Raw genomic sequence first — 24,470 nt, 5'->3', positions numbered from 1 at the left:
TTTGCCAATACTATTTGTGATCTTCAATCAGTGCACAGTATCAGGATAGCTATGAACAGTTGTGAATCTTCTGAAACACATTAAAAGACTGTTATATTCATCAACAACATCAATGTACATGCCTCATGTGACAATATAATTGATGATATCCCCATAGGCCTTCCCAGTTGTTCTTTTCTTGACATTATCTTTGATTTGAAAAGGTCCAAATGTCCGAATCTTTGTGAGTTGAGGACCTTTACTCATGAAACATACCAAGCTTATGCGTTAGTTTTGCCTTAACAGTTCCCCTCTGTTGTTTTGCCTTCTTCTGTGCCTCCAGTAACATCCCAGCAATGTTGTCCTCTCCAGTACAGCTGCCCTTTTTACCTGTCATGTTGAGTTCTGCTGAAATGCTTGCTTGGATACCACATAAACTCGGGTTGTCTTAATAAAAACTTTATTTCGACCTGTAAGAATGACAGTATAACAAGTCAATAAAACATACCAACACCACAAACAATTTACTTATCAATACAGCAGAAACATGGGTAATCACCACATACCATAAAAATATATAAACTCACACCAATAATTATAAGAATAATCATTATCATGTCATTACACAATCACCATTACCACCAAGTCGGTACATAAGTAACAATTAACTAAAAAAGTCACTTACGACAAAGCCCCATCTCTGATACTTATCAGAAATATCTTGTAATAAACGTCAAGTAATTTCTCCCATCATCTGTAGCATTAACACATATCCTTAAAGAACACAAGTTACATGTCAACACCATTTTGGATAGCAAGAGGAATGCACAGTTGCACTTCTCGCTAACAACACACGAAAACCCAGTAATGTGTACAACCTCCATCGGCTTCACAGTGGATTCGTTGATAGTCACACCACTACCAACCAACACCACAATTATATGCACACACTTTACTAAACTTGAAAGTTATGACAAAGAAGAAAATATATTATTATTATTATTACTAGCTAAGCTACAACCTGAGTTGGAAAAGCAGGATGCTGTAAGCCCAAGGGTTCCAACGGGGAATAATAGCCCAGTGAGGAAAGGAAATAGGTAAAGTACAAGAGGAGTAATGAACAATTATAAAATATTTTAAGAATGGATACAACATTGATATAAATCTTTCATATAAAGACTAAAACCTTAAAGAAAAAAACAAAACAAGAGGAAGAGTTATAAGATAGAATAGTGTGCCCAAGTGTACCCTCAAGTAGAGATTTCTACCCCAAGGCAGTGGAAGTCTATGGCACTACCTGAGACTAGAGAACAATTTTGATTTCTCACTGTTTGTTCATGACCACGGAACAGATCTGAAATGGGTATTGCACGTATGCCTGGCCTGGCTCACTGTAATCCTCACGAAAAAGTCTTTGCAGTGTTCGTTCCTTCCCTTTACGCGTATTTCTTGCGACTTCGTTCAAGAATGGAGCTTTCGGACTGACTTGCTCATTCTGCAAACTATAATGAAGCTGTGGCCAGAATTTTCCAATGGGACAGAAGAGAAGACAAGTGTGCACTGGAAGTTGCATATTTATGAAAAAGTAATTAGAAAATAAAGATAAATTTTGTTGATTCTAAACTCTGAGACTAAAATAGCAATCTGGGGGGAGCAAGATATAGCTATGCCACTATAGAATCCTCACCTAAGAGCCCAGCTTCACATTGAGATCCTCGGAATTGTTTTTTTTTGACTGGGTTATGAAAACTCATGAAATTTCGTTCACTTCAGTTGTGGAAAGAGGTGATAGTCGGAGGGGATCACGTTTGGAGAGTCAAGGCGGGTGGTCGACCAATTTGAAGCCAAAGTCGCGTATTTTCCGTAGAGTTTCATGTGCTGTTGGTGCTGTATGAGAGATTGATAAATACAAGATAACCAGTTGTAAAATAAATATGGTTCATGTATTGTTAATGATGATAGTAATATTATTTTGGACCAAACAAAATAATACGGCCGAGAACAGTATATTTCTACGTTGAATTTCCGATTAAAATTACATTTTTTTATAAGTGTAGAATGTAGTTTTTTCCTTGTCGTAACTCAGAATTCTAGTTTTGTAAACTGTGCGATTGTCGATGCTCACTAATGAAGTGTAAATTTAAAAAATATTTTTAGTTAACAAGAAGAGATCAATACCATAAGCGTGGAAAGAAAATGAAAATTGCATCTACCAGAATGATCAGCTTGGTTGATGTTGTGTCCAGTGTCTTCTAGGAGATAGACAGTCCAAAATCAAACTATTATTCTTTTGGGTAGTGCCATAGCCTCTGTATCATGGTCTTCCGCTGTCTTGGGTTAGAGTTTAGAGTTCTTTAGCTTGAGGGTACTCTCAGGCACACTATTCTATGTTTCCTTATTTCATTTCCTCATTAAACTATTTTCCTTGTTAGAGCTAATAGGCTTATAGCATCCTGCTTTCCCTAGAAGGGTTATAGCTTAGCTAGTAATAATAATAATCATAATATTCGACTGTAAGGACACAACCCATCTAAACTAATTCAAGGTAATTAAGAACACCACTTACTTGATCTACAATATGGAATACTCACCTTTTCATAAATATGTGAAAGGGACAAATGTATCAAGTGTAAGCAAGAAAAAAGTTAACAGAATCTATAAAACAGACATTAAATGTTAGAAATAAGTACTTTATATTGATTAAAGAAGTCAAGGCAATAGATTTTTGGATTAATTTTCTAGAAAATCCCCAGGTCATTTCCATTTTACCTACCTGCTATCAAACTAACGGCAGCATCTTTCTCTGGTGATGATGGGACCAAGATGTGGCCCCAAGGCTCCGATTAGACTGGAAACTGCTGGACACACATCTGTGGTGCCGTGAGATGCCCATTTTCCACAAGATCTGCAAAAGGAAGAAATAAACAGTACAGAAGGTCCTTAAACTTACAAATATAATAAGTCACAAGAAGCTGTTTGTAAGTCAAATTTAGTTAAATTTTGACCTAGGGTAAGCCTAACCTGGAACCCATGACTTTGATTTCCAACTAGAAAAGTCAACAAATAGTCAGGTTTCATATGCGAATCCTCGATAAGCAGGGGATGACTATATACATTAAACTGGAAGTGTTGAAAACTCAAATATTCCTTCGGCTTATGAATATATTACAAAACCAACCTATCGTTTCAAACTTTGGTTATAAAGTTACAGAGTTGTCAAATAAAGTGTATAAAACAAATGCACTACAGTACATCATTCTAAATTAATTTTGCTTCATTACCAAAAACCCAATAATAAAGAATATCTATACTGATGTTAGTGAAACAGAAAAATTGCATAAAGAAAGTAGAAATGAATCTTTCAGTCTCTAAAACAGTGTATATCTTCAGCATCAACCAAGCTGACCATTCTGCTAAATGCAATTATAATTTTTTTCTCTTTTTTTACAGTATTGGCCTCTTTCCAACTACCCTTGTCCTTATGTTTTTATAAATGACTTTATTTTCTCTACACTTTTAGGCTTTTGAGAGTATGAAATTCTTATAGTAGCATTTACGTAAAATATTTCTAATATACTTTTAAACATAAAATAATTCCAGAGTTGTGTAAAATTACTTAAAAACCAAAACTATTAATGCGACAAATCCATCCAAATTTTAACTGGTGCACCAATCCTTTCAAAAGACACTTTACTCCAATCCTGAAGTAATTTCTAATATTTAAATAATAAATAGATACTGGTATATATAAAAATACCTAAAAAGCAAAGCTATTATTATTACAAGTTTCTCTACGTTTTAACTAGTGCACCAATCCCTTTCAAAAGGGCACACTGCACTAAATGAAAACTGGGGAGCATTTCTATCTGCAGTGAGATGACATAAAAATTATCTCAAATTTTACTAAATAATTATGTGGATTTTTACTCCAGAAGTCAAATATAAAATTCAGCAATATATTGTATGAGTAAAAAACTAATTCTAAACATTTCCTGAAAGAAAATCTTATGAAATAACATGAAATTTTGACAATGCATTAATACTATCCCTCTTGGCATGTCAGTTCCAATTTTAGGTCAGTCTACAAAAATAAATCTTAATAAAGTTGTTTTATAAGTGTACTTTTCAGTACTGTACTTCACACAGAAGCTTAATACTGTATAAGGATTATATAAAATGATAACAGATTATAGGTAATGAAAGTCCTCAACTTAAAAGAAACTTAATAGATTCCAAGAAGCCATCTGTAAGTCAAATTTTGTAAAATTTTGACCTAGGGTAGGCCTAACCTAACCCACAGGCCTACGATTTTCCGCTGCAAAAGTCAACATATAGTCTAATTTCATATTGTAAATGTTGTCTTGCTTACTGCATTAAATTAAATACTTTTGTCCAATTACAGTATTTCATTATGAACATTTGATAAAATATCTGACATTTAGAATTTCAGTTGGAAATGCATTTGTATATCTGGATGTTTGTAAGTTAAGAGCCCTTTATAGAGTGAAAATCAACTTATATCTGTTCTCTTGGAAACCAATTAACTACATGGAACAGTATATTACCATACCTGGAAAAGCTCTGTGTTTGGAAAGTGTCCGAGCACCAGGATCAACGAGCAGACCGTGCAAAACGCCATCTAATCATCGCAATTGAGCCGATTAGTTTCTCGGACATCCTGAAAGAAGATGGATCATTCAGATTTACCATGATTGATTGAAGATTGTTATCAAGTGTAAATAAATAAATAAGAAAAGACTTTTTACTAATAAAATTACTAACAAAATATCTGAGGCACAAGAATAAAATCTCTGAACATCATTTTAGGGTTATGAAAATGTCCTTACCTGTTAAAATTACATGTAAATATTATCATTATTATTACTAGCTAAGTTACAACCCTCATTGAATATGCAGGATGCTATAAGCCCAAAGGGCTCCAGCAGGGAAAATAGTCTAGTGAGGAAAGAAAATAAGGAAACAGAAGTGTGACCGAGTGTACCTTCAAGCGAAAGAACTCTAACCCAAGACAGTGGTACAATTATGGCACTACCCAAGACTAGAGAACAATGGTTTGATTTTGGAGTATCCTTCTCCTAAAATAGGTGCTTACCATAGCTAAACAATCTCTTCTACCCTTACCATGTAGAAGTAGATACGGAACAATTACAGTGCAGTAGTTAGCCCCATGAGTGAAAAAGAATTATTTGGTAATCTCAGTGTTGTCAGGTGTATGAGGACAGAGAAGAATGGGGAAAGATAGGCCAGACTATTCGGTGTATATGTAGGCGAAGGGAAAATAAGCAGTAACCAGAAGGGGATCTAGTGTAGTACAATACGGCCAGTTGAAACGACCCAATAACTCTAGCGGTAGTAACTCAACAGATAGAATAAGCAGCATGAAGAGGAAATGGCAGTAGAATTGATATACGTAAATGGAAATAAAAAAAATCAAAGAATATAATTTTTTAATGAAGTTTCTCTTGTTTTAAGAACAAAAGGTTTGTTTTTAGGTCAGAACATATACGATTAAAAGACAAGTTTATTAACGGCCAAAATACTACAAATTTTAAAAGAAAGTTGTGTTTTTCCTAGCTATACAAACCTGAGTTCTTTATATGGGTTACCTCTGTTGTTTTGTTACAACAAAATTGGTGAAATATCAAAAATTTTAAGTAATTTTTATTTTTCCTAACATACTTACCGAGAACTACTTTCTTAGGAGTTACCTGTAATCTCCTCTCTACCGGCCAGAGTTTTGTGTAGGATACCCTCAATCCTGTTTTCTATGGAGGCCTACCCCGGCATTAGAGAATGTGCCCCGAGGGTAGGCTTTGCGCTAGGTCGAGGTCCGCTTGGGTCGATAACGCCAGTAAGTTCTATTGATGTAGCACAATACTTGCAAGGGCAGAGGGGCACTCAAGGAAGGAAGGGAGGGCCATTACCCGAAAGTAGTTCTCGGTAAGTATGTTAGGAAAAATAAAAATTACTTAAAATTTTTGATTTGTTCCAACATGAATACTTACCTCGAACTACTTTCTTAGGAGACTTACACTTTAGGAGGCGGGAGTGCTATTCTGACCTACAGACCCAGTAAGCGGAGGCCAAGAGGCCTAGGTATAACGGTACATACTAGAAAACGGACGAGAGGGTAACTACACAAAGAGCTCACGTTAGTGTCTAAGTACTCACCCTTTGAAAAACTTCTTCTGATGTTGCATCCAGTAACGTAGTTGTGAAGAACGTGTTATCCAATGGTACAGGCTGGTTATCTCCGATGAGGATAGGGAACAACTGGGGAGGATGAAAGGAAACGAACCTGTGTCTCCCGGTTGCTATCCGCGATTGAGCCTGGGGCTTTTACCGTTAAACCACTTGGAGGGCGGAGATGACTGTCCCAATGGAGAACCCGTCTAAGGACTTCCTCGAGTAGTCCTTGAGGTAATGGGCAGTAAAAGTCGACTGGTTAGACCAAGTACCTGCCCGAAGGATCTGACCCACTGCCATGTTTTTCTCAAAGGCTAAGGACGTGCTCAGACCTCTGATGTCATGAGGTCTGGGGACGCCTGGCACGGCCAGACCTTCTTCCTTGTAGGCCCTGGCAATAACTTGTCTCAACCAGAAGGAAATGGTGTTCTTGGATACTTGTTTCTTAGTAACACCCGTGGAGACGAAGAGGCTCTTGATGCCTGGCCGGAGATGAGCCGTTCTTTCAAGGTACTTTCTAATGGCACGGACAGGGCATAATTTTAAATCCTCAGCATTACCCGTCCTAGGGATGGCTGGTATGGAGAAACCTTTGAATTTAGGATCCCAGACAGCTGGGTTCTGGGTCTTCGCCACAAAAGAAGGAACGAACTTGAAAGATACTTCTTTCCACCCTTTCGAATGAGAGACGTCATAAGACAGCCCATGGATCTCTCCTACTCTCTTAGCGGACACCAAGGCCAGCAAGAAGACTGCCTTGAGAGTGAGATCCCTGTCCAAGATATCTTTCAAAGGTTCAAATGGGGGGGCCACTCAACATCTTCAGGACCTTAGCTAAGTCCCACTGAGGCACCCTACCTGCTTGTGGGGGGCAGGACTGCTCGAAGCTCTTGACAAGCATCGCGATGTGCCTAGAGGAACCCAGGTCGATGCCCTTCAGGAGGAAGACTTGGCCCAAGGCGGCCTGTACCCCTTTTATGGCTGGGATTGACATTCCCATTTTGTCTCTGAGATATACCAGAAAATCCGCTATGTCTGGGACTGAGGCATTGAGGGGTTTTATGTGCCTCGAAGCGCACCACTTCGTGAAGGAGGCCCACTTAGCTTGGTAGACCACAGCTGAAGACCTTCTCAGGTATAGCGACATTCTCTTAGCAGTAGCTGATGAATACCCTTCCTTCTTCAGGAGTCGCTCGATAGACTCCAGCCGTGAAGACGCAGAAACTGTGGGTTGTCGTGAAATCTGAGAAAATGTGGTTGGTGTAGAAGGTCTGACCTGTCGGGTAGAGGCCACGGAGGTTGACTCGCCAGGTCTTTTAGGTCTGCGAACCACTCTCTCTCCGGCCACCAGGGCGCTACCAAAGTCATCTTTAAGTTTCGGGCCGACCTTACTCTGTTGAGCACTTGTCTTATCAACGTGAAGGGGGGAAAAGCGTACACGTCTAGGTTGTCCCACCTGTGCTGAAAGGCGTCCTCCAAGGCTGCCTTCGGATCTGGTACAGGAGAACAATATACGGGGAGTTGGGCGTTCAGTTTGGTTGCAAAGAGGTCCATCACCGGGGAACCCCAACGTTGGATGATGAGCTTGGCTACTTCTGGGAGGAGGGACCACTCTGTCCCTACTATTTGGCCCACCCTGCTGAGACCGTCGGCCAGCACGTTCTTTTTCCCGGGAATGAACCTTGCTAATAACACAACCTGGTTCGCTTCTGCCCAATCTAGAATCTTTATGGGGAGATTGCACAACTCCCTTGACTTCAAACCTCCTTGCTTCTTTATGTTTGCTACTACCGTGGCGTTGTCGCACATCAACGCCCCAGTGTTTCCCCTTAGTAGATCTGCGAAGTGTAGGCAAGCCTTCTGGACTCCCTTCAACTCTAGGACATTGATGTAGAGTTCCTTTTCCCCGTCCATCCAGGTTCCTCGCGCTGTCTCGTCGAGGAGATGGGCTCCCCATCCCTGGTTGGAGGCGTCTGTGAACAGTAGTAACTCGGGGGGGGGGGGGGGGGGGGGGGTCGTTCGCGAAGGGCATCCCCTTGAGTGAGTTCGACCGGCAATGCCACCATTCCAGGAAGGGCCTCGTGTTTGGTAGAACTGGGATTAGTAATTGTTGCGAGTCCAGTTGACACCAGAGGTTCTTCAGGTTCCATTGGACGGCTCTGAGTCTGATTCTCCCCTGGGGAACCAGTTTCTCCAACAACACCAGATGCCCTATCAGTCTTTGCCAGTCCTTCGCTCTCCTGGGGCGCCCCGATAGGAACGGGCGAATGATCTCCATAAGATTGTTTATTCTATCTTCTGAAGGGAAGGCTTTTCCCTGAATGGTATCTAGAGTCATCGCCAAGTAGGTCATTCTGGTGGAGGGGGATAGGTTTGATTTTTCCGGGTTGATCACGATGCCCAGATCCTTGCAAAACTGGAGGAGTTTCATCCCTTGCTCCTTCAAGAGGTCATTCGAGGAGGAAAGAAGCAACCAGTCGTCCAGGTATCGGATGAGGCGAATGCCTTGTTCGTGAGCCCACACTGAGACAGTCGTGAAGACTCTCGTGAACACCTGGGGCGCTGTTGACAATCCGAAGCAAAGGGTCTTGAATTGCAGGATCTGGGAACCCCATATCACCCGGAGAAACTTTCGACTCGAGGGGTGGACCGGAATTTGGAAGTAGGCGTCCTTGAGGTCTATGGTCATCATGTAATCTTTCTCCCTCAAGGACAGTAGGACTGACTTCGGAGTGTCCATTTTGAAGTCTGTCTTCTTTATGAACTTGTTGAAAGCCGACAGATCTATAACCGGCCTCCACACCCCCGTCACCTTTTCTACCAAAACAGACGACTGTAGAAACCCGGGCCTGGGTGTAGAATTTCCTCCATGGCGCCCTTCTCCAACATGGAGGACACTTCCTCTTGAAGGGCGGTCTTCTTTAACGGGTCCTTGGGGACCAGCCACTCCGCCCGGCTGGCCGGGATTAGAGGGGGTGGTTCTGCTAAGAATGGTAACCTGTAGCCCTCCTTCAGTACGGACACTGTCCAGGGCTCTGCTCCGTGAGCCTTCCATGCTTGCCAAAATAGTCTGAGGCATCCCCCAACCTGAGGCTTGGGCAGGGATAGGGGGCCTCCCACTCTATCTCCTTCTGGAGGAGCGGCCTGAACAGCCTCTCCTGGAGGCAGAATAACCTGTCCTAAAAGAGGCTGAAGCTGCTGGGCCCCCCTACGGGGGGGCTGAGGTACTGAGGACCAGGAGGAAGAAGGAGCTTCTCTCCTCATCATGCTAGGGGAGGCCTGAGCCGTCGCGGCACTGTCTGAGACTGACCTCTTGTAGGGCGGTCTCCTTGTAGGCGTAGGCCTGGGGGTGCTTAAATCTTTTCTCTTAGACACCTTCTCCATAATGGTCTCTAAGTCTTTTAAGGGGAACAAGGAGTCACCCCACAAGGGAAGGCTCCTCATGGCCCGCGCCTCCCTGTCTGGGACCTTTCGGGACACCTTAGCCAGGATGGTGTGTCTCTTGCGGAGTACCCAATTCGCTGTCAGGGCGAGAGACTGGTATGTCAGGAAGTTTAGGGTCTTGCCCCCGGAGGTGATAAGTTCCCTCAGGAGGTTTTGCTGTTCCGGGTCTGTGGGGTCAAACGTGGCTTGCACCCCTACTAAGGTGGAAGCCCACCGGTCCAGCCAAGAGGAGATGTGCACCAGGTCCCTCGACATTTCTTCCATCATGGCGGCCTCCGATGGAGAAAAACAAACAGGGGCTGAAGAGGCTCTGTCCTCCGAGACGCCCAGACCCAGGATGTCAAGGGAAGGTTCTACTTTGCAGGGTCCTGGTCGATGCCCTTCCGGTACATAGACCTTGCCCTGAGTCTTGATCCCCTGGAGTAATTTAGAAGAACTCTGAGTTTTGGGGGCTTCGGCATTACTAGCCACCACTTTGTCTACGTATTCTTGCCCTAGGACGAGATCCCGGGCTAGAGGGAGAGCCAGAGAGGTCTTAAGCTGGGTAGGGGCCTGCATTAACCGTATAAGGCTGGACCTCCAGTAGTCCTCGTCAGTAGCTGCTGGTTCTTCAATTTTATGATGCCTCCTGATAAGGCCAATCACCCTTCTATAGGCCGAGTCCTCCGTTGGGGAACCCTCCCTACCGTCAGCCGAAGCCTCGGCTTGAGCCCGGGGAGCCGGGTCACCGGGCACACCCACTGGACGTCTTGTTCTTGATGCAAGGGGCACTGCCCTGCCGAGGTACTGGACTTCTTCGGCGGAGGCTTCCGCACCAAGGGCGGGGGTTAGCACAGGCATCGCCGACCCAGAGAGGACTAGTGTCCGCTCAAGGTCTCTGGGGGACGAGGACGCGGATCCCGTGGGCTGACCCGACAGCGGGAACCGTTCCTTCCGTCCCGAGGGCCGCACCAGCTGGGCTGGTTCGGCCAGGCTGCCCGTAAGGAAGCGCGGTTCCCCCCGCTGGGCGGGGTGAACCGGAGGCTTCGCGGTCTTATGCCTGCATGTAGAGTCCTTCTCGCGAACCTGCCTGCGAGGGTCAAAACTGTGCTTGGAGGGAGGTCTCCTTGGCGAGAAATCCTTGGACCGGCGGTCCGGGGAACAACGTATCTCTGCTTTACGGGGTACGAAGACCCAATCGCCATCCGGTGACCTACTCCTTCTGTGTTTTCTTCTTGGAGAACGGGAGCGTTTCCTACTGTATCTGGAACACGATCTTGAACGGGAACGCCTGCTCCTGGACCGCTCCCTCCGACGGCGATGTTTCCTCCTGGCTTCTTCACCCGACGAGCAACACTCCTCTGAAGAGCCCGACGACACTGCACTTACCGTACGGCGGGAGGGAGCGGGGACCGCGGGGGACTTCGTGACTCGTTGAGTGCCCGAGGTAGAAGGTTGTAGGAATTCTTCGGGAACTTCCGTGAGCGGGGTTGGGAACGAGGTTTGACGCCCAACGCCAGGAAACCAGGGATCCAGGCCCTCTTCCATTCGCAAAGGGGACCTACCCGGTGTCTTAGGAAGTTTCCAACCGAAGGCATCACTCCCTGCAGAACCTAACTTACCCTGGTTGTCGCCGCCTGCCGAAGACCCTGAAACACAGGCCCACGAAGGGGGCGAAGACACAGATACAACGTTACTACCCCACAAGGGGTCATCGGAGGACACGTGCCCCCCGAGCACAAGGGCCGAGTCTCCAGACCCACTGCTGGGCTCTTCACTAGCCCGAGAAGGACCCGCAACCCCCACTGCACATTCACTAGATTCTTGGGGAAGATCGCTCGGTTCTTTCCCCACGATGGACTTACCTTGGCCCCTACTCTGGGTAGGGGACGGCGAAACAGAGGCCCCGTCGGACCGTTCACTGGGTGACGGTAGCGGCAAAGTAACACTAGCCTTCCTGGGTGAACGTTTCGACGATTTTCTCTTCTTTGTTCCGTAACGTACCCACTGGATATCACTCCAACCTACACACTCGGGGCACGTATCCGATGACGAACAAACCTTTCCCCTACAGGAGGAGCAAAGGGAGTGAGGGTCCACTTCAGGCTTGGAGAGGAACGCTCCACACGATTTACCGGCTCTAGGCCCAGGACAACGGCGGATTTGCTCCATAATGCACAAACGCAAGACACAGGAACGCAGGGAATCAAGGAATACACTGGGGAAGCACAAGGGTGGAAGGTGAACACACAGGAACACCAGGGATCAGTACACAGGAACACAAGTTACCACGCGGGAAACACACAACGCACACAAAGGATCGATAGAGAACGAGAGCGACGTGGTGACACGTCGCGACCAGAGAACTTACTGCCGATATCGACCCAAGCGGACATCGACCTAGCGCTAAGCCTACCCTCGGGGCACATTCTTTAATGCCGGGGTAGGCCTCCATAGAAAACGGGATTGAGGGTACCCTACACAAAACTCTGGTCGGTAGAGAGGAGATTACAGGTAACTCCTAAGAAAGTAGTTCGAGGTAAGTATTCGTGTTGGAACAAAATGCCATTAAATCTGAATAAACTTATAAAGCGATAAGCATTGGAAATGCTAATAACCCCTCTTCTACATAAATGTGGATGTCCGAAGTCCAAAAAGTCCAAACCTCAACCTGGCGCGCCTCTCGACCCGTAAACCAGCAACACGACTCACCGTCGGGTACGAACATCACCGAGTTGAACGTCCTGAACTTCCAGTTTTCCACCTGCTTGGGTCCGGAGTCGTTCTGGAGTGAGGTTCCCGTGGCGGCCAGCCGTGACGCTTCCTCCCGCTGCTCGTCTGTTGGTAAACTCAGGTTCGGCGTGTAGTCCTTAGGATGTTCCTCCGCTTCAAACATCCAGGCGTGCTGAGTTCTAAGAATGGAGATGCAGGGTTCCATTAATCAGTAAATAATATTTTTACGTTGAACACGCTGACATGTCTCTTTTTATAGTTTATTTAAGAAAGATCTATTTTAATGTTACTGTTCTTAAAATGTTATATTAATTGTTCATTACTTCTAAGCTATTTCTTCCTATTGGAGCCTTTGCAGGGCTTATAGCATCCTGCTTTTCCAATTAGGGTTGTAGCCTAGCTAGTAGTAATAATAATAATGATAAAAATGACGACGTTACGATTATCATTCACAATGGTGAAATACTCTTACGGAATAGACCATGAAAAATTGCATATGAAAAGCAAAATTAAAATAAAAAGTCTTTAAAGTAATCAGTATTATCCCTAACTAGACAAACCATCGTTCTTTGATAAGGAGACTCATCCTCATGAAGGGAAGACGTCCCTATAACCATAACTGGCTGGTTCACTTTCCCGGGGATTTGTCAAAGCACTTGGTCCTGTGAAGGAGCAGATTTGATGCATCCTGTGAACCACCTAACAGCCTGGGCAAGATGATGTCCCAGGTGTTAGGTTAGGTTTCTACCAAGTGATTGATAGTCAAGGATGAACCCATATCTGTGTTCGTAATATTAGGCAGGCAGTTAATTCTAATAGTCAGGCCTTCTCAATCATTAGGTTCAATACTACACAGTATTCTAGAAGTTTTATTTCACCCGTGACCAAGTTGTGGAATGATCTTCCTAATCACGTAACTGAATCAATGGAACTTCAAAAGTTCAAATTTGTAGCAAGTGTTTTTATGTTGAACAGGATGATATAAGTCTTTTTATAGTTTATATATGAAATATATTTTAATGTTATTATTTTCAAAATATTTTAATCTTAATTGTTCATTACTTCTTATATCATTTATTTATTTCCTTTACTCACAGGGCTATTTTTGCCTGTTGGAGCCCTTGGGCTTATAGCATCTTGCTTTTACAACTAGAGTTACAGTTTAGCTAGTAATAATAATAATAATAATAATAATAATAATAATAATAATAATAAAGGGATTTTGACGTAGGAAAAATCTATTTCTGGGCGAGGGACCTGTGCCGCCCAGTGAATAAGCTCCATTTAGCACTTATTCTTAGGTAATTTACTGCTAAATATACCAGAGAAAAAATGTAAAGGAGTGCTAGGTTAACTAGCTCGCTCACCTATTGGTGTCGGTATAAAATTGGGCGTATAATCCAGAGGTCCCGCACTATTTAGATTTATCCACGACAGAAACCCCAATAGAGGAGAGCCGTTCAACCTCACTCGGTACTACTAACAATGCATCCGCTCAGAACCCAACTCCTTAGCACCCAAAGTTTGGGGACTCCAAGGGAGAGGAGCTGGGAGGGTTCACTGGGCGGCACAGGTCCCTCGCCCAGAAATAGATTTTTCCTACGTCAAAATCCCTTTTCTGGGCTCGAACCTGTGCCGCCCAGTGAATCTATACAAGAGAAAATGTCACCAAACTTGCAAAATAAAGGAAAAAACATAAGCGTAAGGGAAATACAGGATGCTTTTAATCAGAGATGAGTACCAAAAAACAATTATAAGGGTATCTTAAATATGAACATAAATCCAATAAGGTAGGTATAATAATGCCGTGAGTGATAATATATACAGATACTCAGGAGTATATAAAAATTTACAAATATAATAACAGTATTCAGGTGCGAGACCAACGAATACAATAGGGTATAAATGAGGCAGGTAAGAGGGAGAGATAAAGAGACAAGGCATTAACCTGTGAGTTACCTGGGAGTAACTACGCTCCCTGCGGCTACTGTAGAAAATTTTAGGGCTTCCAAATGTTTAAGGTAGTGTTTCTTGAACACTGACGGTGATTTCCACCCTGTACACCTGGAAAGGTCTGTAAAATTCATGTGGTGAAAGAAGTTCACCGAGGTAGCAACCGCCCTGATATCATGTGCAAGAGGAAAAGAGTCAGGGTTAGCTTGTTTAATAAAATACAAAATTTGTTGCCTGATCCCTTTAATAGTAATGGTACCGCCTTGTTCTCTAACGAATAGAGGCCCCGAGGAGTTAGAGGAGGTCCGGGATAAATAAGACCTAAGAGTAGTAACAGGGCACAGAGACGGATCTTGCGTGAGGGGAACAATTTTCCAGGAGGACCATCTGTTTTGAGGGTCTTCGTTCTTAGCCAAAAAGAATTTGTTAGGAAAAAGAAGGACCTCTCCCGAAGGCAGAAAGTCAATATGACCCGGGTCTCTCAACAAGGCTGCCAATTCAGAAATTCTTGCCCCGGAAGCCAAGCTCACCAGGAAAAGTGTTTTCCTGAGAAGGGGCATGTAATCACAAGAACTGTTAATGGTATCAGAAGCCAATTTGAGTACGTCATTAAGGAACCAGGTCACCGGGGTAGGACGAGTAACCGGTTTCAGTCTGGCACAAGCTTTCGGAATTGAAGCTAACAAAGAGTCGGTTAAGTCTATGTTAAAACCCACTAGGAAGATCTTCTTCAGAGCCGATTTAATAGTGGTGATAGTATTGGCTGCCAGACCTGATTCTAATAAAGATCTAAAGAAAGTGACTGTAAGGTTCAAGTTCATACAGTTCACGTCTGAGTCTATTAAAAATTTTGCCAACTTTTTAACTGCAGAATCATACTGGCGGATGGTGGAATCCCGTTTATCCGATTCTAGGAACAAGGTGTTTTGAGGATCAATATTGGCACCATGCATAGCCGCAAACTTCATAAAGTCCATAAAGTTAGGGCGCTCTGAATGTTTGAGAAAGCGTACACAACGCGTGTTTGTACTATCTGAGACAGAACCGGATTGGGTATCGGGTGAGGGTATAGTCTCAACTCTCGCAGGAGAGGATACCAGTTGCTCTTGGGCCAGTTGGGTGCGACCAAGGCTACTTGTCCCTTGAAGGATCTCAGTTTGTCTAGAACTTTCAGCAAAAGATTCACCGGGGGAAAGAGATAAATCTTTTCCCAGGTGTCCCAATTCTGTGACATGGCGTCTGTGGCGTAAGCCTGAGGGTCTAGATTGGGAGCCACATATACTCTCAATTTGTGGTTGGATTCCGTGGCGAAGAGGTCCACTTGGAGACCGGGAACCTGAGAGAGAATCCACCGAAATGACTTTAGATCGAGTGACCATTCCGATTCTAGAGGGGAGGTCCGGGACAGGGCGTCTGCCACTACATTCCGGACTCCCGCCAGGTGGACAGCTGAAAGATGCCAACGGTTCAAGGCTGCTAGGGAGAATATGGCTACTAGAACATGGTTCAGAGGCCCTGACTTTGACCCGCCTCTGTTGAGGCAGCGGACCACCACTTCGCTGTCGAGGACCAGACGAAGGTGTTGTTTCTTGGGAAGAGCGAGACGTTTCAGGGTTAGAAGAACTGCCATGGCCTCTAGCACATTGATGTGAAATTGGCGGAACAAGGGAGTCCAAAGACCTTGAACTTTCTTGAGCTGAGAATAGCCGCCCCAACCTGATAAGGATGCGTCCGTGTGAATGATTAATTTCGGAGGCGGAAATCGAAGGGGAACTGACTTTGACAGACTGTTTGCTCTTGTCCAAGGAAGAAGTCTTTCCCGTAGAATGGGAGGAAGGCGGACTTTCCTGTCCCGGAGCTTCCGGTTCGCCCTCGAACGCCAGACACGATTGATATCTTTCAATTTTGCCTTCAGAAGAAGATCCGTCACTGAGGCAAACTGAAGGGACCCCAGAATCCTCTCTTGGAGTCGTCTGGAACTTACTTTGTCTTTGAGAAAGCGTTTGGTGTTCCTTGCAATCTCTAACCTCTTGGGTCTGGGAAGACACAAAGTATGAGATATAAGATCCCATTGCAGGCCGAGCCATTGGAACTTCGATTTTGGAAGAAGACGGGACTTCTTGAAGTTGATCTGGAAGCCTAGAGATTGAAGATAATGGATGACTTTGTGAGTGGCTTTTAGGCAATTTTGGGAGGTGTCTGACCAAATGAGCCAGTCGTCCAGATAGGCTACTACTTGAATCCCTTGATTCCTGAGTTCCTGAACAGCGACTTCTGCTAACTTTGTGAAGATCCTTGGGGCGATGTTGAGCCCGAAAGGCATCACCTTGAAGGAGTACTTTTGTCCCCTAAGCGAAAGCCTAGGTACGGACGGAAGTGTCTCGCTATCGGGACGTGATAATAGGCGTCTGTAAGATCGATAGAGGTGGTGACGGCCCCACGGGGAAGTAAGGTCCGCACCTGCGAGACGGTAAGCATTCGAAACTTGTCGCATTGAATGGACAAGTTGAGAAGGGATAGGTCTAGAATCACTCTTCTCTTGTCTGAATCCTTCTTCGGGACACTGAACAGCCGACCTTGAAACTTCAGATGTTTCGTTTCTTGTATGGCGTTCTTTTGTAAAAGATCCTGGACAAATTCGACCAGGTCCGGAGTGGAATGTTGACGAAATTTGTTCGGAGGAGGAGGTCCTTGAATCCAACTCCACCCCAGTCCCTAGGAGATGATACTGAACGCCCAGGGACTGAACCTCCATTTGTTGCGGAAGGCATAGAGCCTCCCCCCTACCTGCTGCACCTCAGTATTGGTTTGAGGAGTTGCCTCCACGTCCGCCTCGGAAGTTCTTTCCTCTGCGAAAGGCTCTTCCCCTGCCTTTGTTCTGGTTAGAACCACGGTGGTAGCCTCTACCTCTACCATAACTCTGGGAAGAGCTATGAGCCTCGTAAGACTGGTTAAAGGCAGGAGAAGTGGCGGAGGCACCAGAAAGCTGGCTCTTAGGGAGCAGAACGGTGACATAGTCGTCCGAAGGAGCCTGAGAGGTGGAAGGCTGTGCAGGGACAACAGAAGATGGAGGAAGAGGCAGCCGGAAGTTGGATGAAGCACTCTGCTGTTGCCTGAACTGGGTGGAGGTATATGGTCTAAGCTTCTTCCTACCCCGGGCTTGATAATTTGCGGGGTCATATTTGCGTTTAGGGGTCAAACCCCAACGGGCTTTAAGGCTCTGATTAACCCTAGTGGCTTCCGCCAAGACTTCCTCTACGAGATCCTCGGGGAAGAGATTTGAACCCCAACAGGAGGACCGGATGAGCTTATTAGGTTCATGCCTAATCGTCGCCTCAGCTAGGACATGCTTGCGACATCTGCGTTTAGCAGTAGCGAAGTCATACAAGTCATAATATAAAGACTGTAACGTAGCCTTGTTGAGAGACTTAAAAATACTCTCCGTATCGTAAGTCAAGGCTATCGACTCCGTGGATGTGGCCAAGTTTAGAGTACGGCCCACACGTAGGCGGGAATCATATTCCTGTTTAATAAGGGATTCCGGGAGACGGGGAAGCCTCTCACTAAACAAAACTGAGGCACAGTCTGCTGCAAGCTTGCCAGAGGTAAAGGTGGTATGGACGTTGTCCCAACACTCAATGCCTGAAGGAAGAAGGAGGGAGATTGGATCCACCTCTCGGATGGGAGGCAAGGGCTTCTCCTCCAGAGCATATTGGAAGGCAAGCTCTGCCACCTTATTGACGCATGGAGTCAAGGTGTTCTTGTCCATTAAGAACATCGTAAAGGAGCTTTTATAAGGCGTCAGCATGGTGTTAGTGCAGCCGATGTCATTCAAAAATCTGGCCCAAACAGATTGGGCTTGCTCCTTCGGGAAGATGACCGTCTCTTTGGGGACCTTGTCTAATCGAACTAAGGCTTCCTCGGTAAGCCTGGCATAACCATGAAATGGAAATGCCAGACCAGGAGGAAAGAATTCAAAGTCCTCTAGAGGACGAGTGCCAAGGCCCTCCAAAGTCAACATTCCGTCTGAGAACGGGGAATGAAGAGCCATACGCCAGGGGTTGTTCTTGGCAAACGGCGGGAGCTTAGAGGCATCCGGGATGAGAGAGCTTTGGACTCTCTCCGGAGCTCCTTGCTCTAAAGCCCCAAGTCTCTGACCAATGTTAGAGAACATCGTGTCCATCTTCGACTGCATCTCCGAAACCAACTTTGCCTGCATCTCCGACACGATGCGAAGCATGGCTGATTCGGAAAGGCCCGGGCTAGCAGCAGGAGGGGCGGAATGAACTCCCGGGTCGTGAGACTTAGAGGAGGAACCAGAGGCCTTTGATGACAGGTTCGTACTTTGTTTAGAGCCATGAGAAGTCTTGTGAGGCTTGCGAGCTTTGGGTAAGGTTCTTGAAGTAGACTTATCCTTAGGGGGGACCGGGTATGATCGTTGAGACGAATCACAGTCCCCAGAAAATCCATGAAAAGAAGAGCAATCAGAAGAAGAAGAAAGAGCGGGGCTGAGGATAGGAATCTCAGCGCCGGACACACCTGCCTCACTTACCACCCTACCTGTATCCGGCTCGTCTAGTAACATTGGTTCGACGTCCAGGTTCATGGAGGCAACATTGTCCTCCAGACCTCCGGGGGCGTCCGATGGATCTTGCTCTGGGTCGATGAGACCCGTTATAGTGGCATCGATGTGGGCAATGATGGGAGCTGCCACATGCCTAGCCACAGCAGCTGAAGACTTGGCGTTGGGGTAAACCATGGTGCAGTAGTCCTCAGATAGGACGTACGGCCGCTTAGACTTCACATTCCGGGCAAACCCACCAACCCACACCTTCAGTGTGGCCCGAGCCGCAGACTTTTGCTCCGGGGATGCCTGAAATAATAGTGGGAATTATAAAAGGGAAGACTCCCAATGGTCCTTCAAGACCATAGATATCTTACTAATAATAAAATAAATAAGAAGGCAACATAGCCAACGGGACTCACCGAGTCAGATCCAAGGGTAGTGATGAGGTCGAAGCAAATCACACAGTTATCCGGGTGCCATACCACAACGTCTTCCAGTTGAACCCCACAAGGGGCGTGAGATCGGCAGACGGAGTGGCCACAAGGCTGGTGCAGAACAGCTGCACAGGCCGGCGTCAGACAATGCACCATCTATAAAAAGAATAGTATATGAGAAACTGTAATTCCCTTAAGTAGGGGCGGGTCCGGAGGACCCGGGCCTAACATAGGTCTAACACAAGAATAGAGCTTAACTGTAATATTCTTTAAGTAGGGGCGGGTCCGGAGGACCCGGGCCTAACATAGGTCTAACACAAGATTAGAGCTTAACTGTAATATTCTTAGGTAGGGGCGGGTCCGGAGGACCCGGGCCTAACATAGGTCTAACACAAGGTTAGGGCTTAACTGTAATATTCTTACGTAGGGGCGGGACCGGAGGACCCGGGCCTAAACATAAGTCTAACTTGAAACTAAAGTATAGCAATCCATTCCGGTCGAGCCGGGAGCATAAAAAAGGATGCAATAACAAGGAATTAAGACACATGGTGTCTGATTTCCCGGGGCGGGGTAGGCCCCGGGCCGAGAAATAAAAGTATATCCAATACCAATTCATTTAGGGACTCCGGGGTAGTGATCTGTCATATATAATCATCATATATCATCATAGGAAATGTTATAAAATAATAGGGGGGGGGCGGAACTGTAGCTAAGAACCGCCAACCGAACCCGGAGGGTTTCGTATAACATAAGCCAGAATGAAAAGTGAATATAAAATAGGGTGCACCGGGATCCAACTCTGTTGACCGGTGGCCAACCAGACTAGACAGAGACGAACCCGCCGGGACACCCGGAGGACAAAGTCCATAAACACTGAACTACCCCCTCTAAAAGGAGGGAAGGCAACGGTCCCCTAGTGGAGGGGGGAGAAGCCTAGCCGCCCACCTAGCGAGAGGGGGAGCGTGGGGGAGGATCACGTGATACGAGGCAGCAGGGCTACCAACTGACGATCCCCAACCAGACAGATCAAACGGAGTAATGGCACAAATATTCATTATAATAATAATAGCGTTAAAAATTATATGAATAAACACATAGAAATTTTGGGCAAGGCATGCAACATAATAATTAAATCACAAAAGACACACCTGATGGCTAAAAATAACATTGCCGCCTAGCAACGAAGGTCGGCAGCCATAACGATATGTAAATGATATCGGCCCTAAAATTGAACCACGAGGATTCTAAACGCTAAATAATGAATATTCACAATAACAAATAATATTTAATAATAAAAATAATACACATAGTAACACCGCGAGTGAAACTTAAAAGCTCTCAAAAACAGGAGTACCAACTGTAGTGAAATCAAGCAAGATCGATATGAACGAAGAGAATAAACTCCTATAATATAAATATTAAACGATCTAGGTTGCTCAAAACACAGTAAAACCAAGCTTGGTACTTAACTTAGACGGTGTCTCCTGGGAAACCGATGAAGAAGCCATAATTCAATGGAAATTAAACCAAAAACGAGAGCACAACAAAAATGCGGGTTACTATACTCGTCGTGCTAAAAGGAGTTGGGTTCTGAGCGGATGCATTGTTAGTAGTACCGAGTGAGGTTGAACGGCTCTCCTCTATTGGGGTTTCTGTCGTGGATAAATCTAAATAGTGCGGGACCTCTGGATTATACGCCCAATTTTATACCGACACCAATAGGTGAGCGAGCCAGTTAACCTAGCACTCCTTTACATTTTTTCTCTGGTATATTTAGCAGTAAATTACCTAAGAATAAGTGCTAAATGGAGCTTATTCACTGGGCGGCACAGGTTCGAGCCCAGAAATAATAATAATAATAATAATAAAGATTATATGTTGTCTGAATGTACAGTACTGTCATTTATGAGAAGTGGGTTTGAATACACTCTCTCCATCCTCGCCCTTATCTGGGATGATGTTGGAAATACTTCTGAACAAAACTCATCTAAAAGAAAAGTGGCTTGATTCTGATGCTCAAATACATACAGCACATAACGACAAGAGCGCTGCACTCCAAAGGGAGAAGAAAAAGATGACGAGAGGAAAGCCAATCATGCTTACCGTTTTTCCTGATATCAAAAAGTCTCTAGGTAATATTTGGCAACATTACTGGAATTCTGTTGATCAGAATAAGATGAAGATCTCAAATGCAATACTATACCTCCATGGAAATATGGTAACTACCCTCTGTTGCCTTAAAATTGGGCGCACACGTTAAACATATGAGTTCCTAATGACTGGCAGGTGTCAGCCATTGCGTTATAATTGCGCGGTTCCCCTGACTGTTAGGCATTTACTTAATGAACGTCCCATTCTTGTGGATATTGGAGAAGAATTTCTCTCTGAAGCTCATAATGAGGATGGTAGGTAAATCCTCAACAAAATTCTTGTAAGAGATGTTCTATGTGATTCCAGTGGCATTCTTATGTTCGTATTGGAAACTGACCTTCTTATTCATTTTTTAGTATATCAAATTTTAAATGTTTTGTTAAGTTATTCATTTATTTCTTCTGTTTTATCTTACGTTATTAATTCTTCATTAAGCACACTCCAGTCAGCACCAATGATCACTAATGTCATGATGCCAGATAATTACTATTCATTCATTCAAACCTCTCGCTCTAGACTTACGTCGCGACAGCTGACACGAGATGATTCTCCTCCTCGAGGGAGCTAGATTTGTTACAGAGCCTGTTGAAAAGCTACCAATTAATCAAGGGTAAAGATATCCAAGGATTATGTGGGTATTCTCCAAATGATAGTAGGAGATGACGGTTGTCTGCTATCTCCAGACTCCTGCTTTCAAGTCCTGCACTGAAAGCTACAGTTGATCCTAAACCCATGGATTTGTGCGTTCGTAGAGTCGTTTAGTCTGCCTATCCGTGACATTAATTCTCATTGCAGATTGTATTGCACTGCAATCAATAGTTAGAATTTTATTTGATGGTTGAATAAAATTGAAGCATGGTAGGAACTGAAGAAGGTGGACAGCTTGGTGTGCAGAAGCACAAGTGAATGTCTGGAATTTAGGAACGAAGAGCAATATTTCACCTGTTGTACCAGCTATGTGGATCAATAGAATTTTTTGTTTTTTCGAAAGTACATTTCCAAATCAATGCTAACGATAACAATATCACTTCTTTAGGATCTGGCGCCACATTTCATTGATTTTTCCTAAAGATTCAATTCTAAGCTATCGGAGTATCTGTTGACTATGTACATTCAGCGCCTTTATTAAAGCCAATTGCTTAGTATTCTTCCTTATACTTCTTGCTCATTCTCCTTGGTCCCTTGTCGCTTATACATTCAACTTCTTCAACATTACATTACTCACATAAAGCCATGTAGATGAACCAGGCAAAGTTCTATGCTTCAATGACCTCTACTTCTTACTTGGAGTGGCAGGCGCCACATTTGAAGGGTCGCCACGAGATAAAGAAGGCCCCAGGAACAGGTAAGTTTAGTGGGAAGGATCCTCTGCTGCAACATGCAAGGACATGACAAGGGGCACAGCAATCACGTCTCTCCTTTAAAGGCGGTACTGCCATAGAAGAGGGTGCAGGAAGGGAAGATGTCTGAGTCAAAGTGGCATGTAACACCTCAAGAAACTTCTTGACCTACAGGGCACCATCAATACCTTTAGAAGGCAACAAATTACAAAGATCAGTCATTGCGATAGTACACTAATGGTACTGTATGAAACAAAGGGGTATTAATTTTGCTAGGAAAATGCAATACTTGTCTCACTCAAAACAATCCCTGTGTGCATGGCAGGGTTTCACTTCCTCTTACTAATTCCTCACAAAAACCTAGCCCTGAAGGAAGTTGAAGATGCAGTGAAGAAGGTACAAAAGAACTTCTTTAGCACCAGCCTGGACGTTGCCACCCTTATCCCGATGAACCCCTCTTAGATTTCTTCCTCTCCTTTGAGAATTCTCCCCACTGAAGAGGAGGAAAATCCCTACAATAATCACAGGGATATTAATGTGTGCAGTCATACCCCTCTGCAAAAGCTAATAAGTCGGGATCCACATCTGGCTATCATTATCATTAATTCATAAGCTAAAACCCTAGTTGGAAAAGCAGGATGCAACAAGACCTGGGGCTCCAACAGGGAAAATAGCTGTGAGGAAAGGAAATAAACAAAAATAATAATATTTTAATTATAAAATAAATTTTTGAATATACTTACCCGGTGAATATATAATAGCTGCAACTCCGTTGCTCGATAGACAAAAAACAGTAAAAACTCGCCAGCGATCGCTATACAGGTTGCGGGTGTGTCCACCAGCGCCAACTGTCGGCCAGATACCACTCTCGATGTAAACAAAGACTCAATTTCTTCTCATCCCACTGCATCTCTATTGGGGAGGAAGGGAGGGTCGTTTAATTTATATATTCACCGGGTAAGTATATTCAAAAATTTATTTTATAATTAAAATATCATTTTAAAATATTTAACTTAGCCGGTGAATATATAATAGCTGATTCACACCCAAGGAGGTGGGTAGAGACCAGTTAAATATGTTTACATCGTATAAGCTAAGAGTTTTTATTTCATTTTGGAAGTTATCAATATAACAAAAACAAAATAAATAGGTACCTGGTAAGGAAGTCAACTTAGACGATTACTCTGCCTTGTAAGTACGTCTTCCTTACGGAGCCCAGCGATCCTCTTAGGATGCTGACAGACCCCCAGGAGCTGAAGTATCAAGGGCTGCAACCCATACAACAGGACCTCATCAAACCCCTAATCTGGGCGCTCTCAAGAAATGACTTTGACCACCCGCCAAATCAACCAGGATGCGAAAGGCTTCTTAGCCTTCTGGACAACCCATAAAAACAACAATAAAACATTTCAAGAGACAGATTAAAAGGATATGGAATTAGGGAATTGTAGTGGTTGAGCCCTCACCCACTACTGCACTCGCTGCTACGAATGGTCCCAGTGTGTAGCAGTTCTCGTAAAGAGACTGGACATCTTTCAAGTAAAATGACGCGAACACTGACTTGCTTCTCCAATAGGTTGCGTCCATGATACTTTGCAGAGATCTATTTTGCTTAAAGGCCACGGAAGTTGCTACAGCTCTAACCTCGTGCGTCTTAACCTTAAGCAAAGCTCGGTCTTCCTC

At 44.5% G+C, this 24,470-nt stretch overlaps 1 long non-coding RNA gene across 2 annotated transcripts in view; it reads right to left on the bottom strand.

Moving 5' to 3' along the window:
- Positions 1-561: 561 nt before the first annotated feature.
- LOC137637096 (uncharacterized) overlaps positions 562-24,470 on the bottom strand; it is a 37,330-nt gene continuing 13,421 nt past the window's right edge. The window contains exons 2-5 of one of the 2 annotated variants that reach the window (XR_011043383.1): positions 12,322-12,521; positions 4,550-4,657; positions 2,753-2,884; positions 562-1,866 (exon numbers count right to left, since the gene is read on the bottom strand). This is a non-coding gene — a long non-coding RNA (uncharacterized lncRNA). The remainder of the gene's footprint in view (positions 1,867-2,752; positions 2,885-4,549; positions 4,658-12,321; positions 12,522-24,470) is intronic. The other variant, XR_011043384.1, reaches the window with a different exon arrangement.

This window comes from Palaemon carinicauda, unplaced genomic scaffold, assembly GCF_036898095.1.
Source record: "Palaemon carinicauda isolate YSFRI2023 unplaced genomic scaffold, ASM3689809v2 scaffold530, whole genome shotgun sequence".
In the NCBI taxonomy this organism is placed as follows: Eukaryota; Metazoa; Arthropoda; class Malacostraca; order Decapoda; family Palaemonidae; genus Palaemon; species Palaemon carinicauda.
The sequence above is the reverse complement of the archived record's forward strand: the minus strand, read 5'-3'. Positions and strand labels throughout refer to the sequence as shown.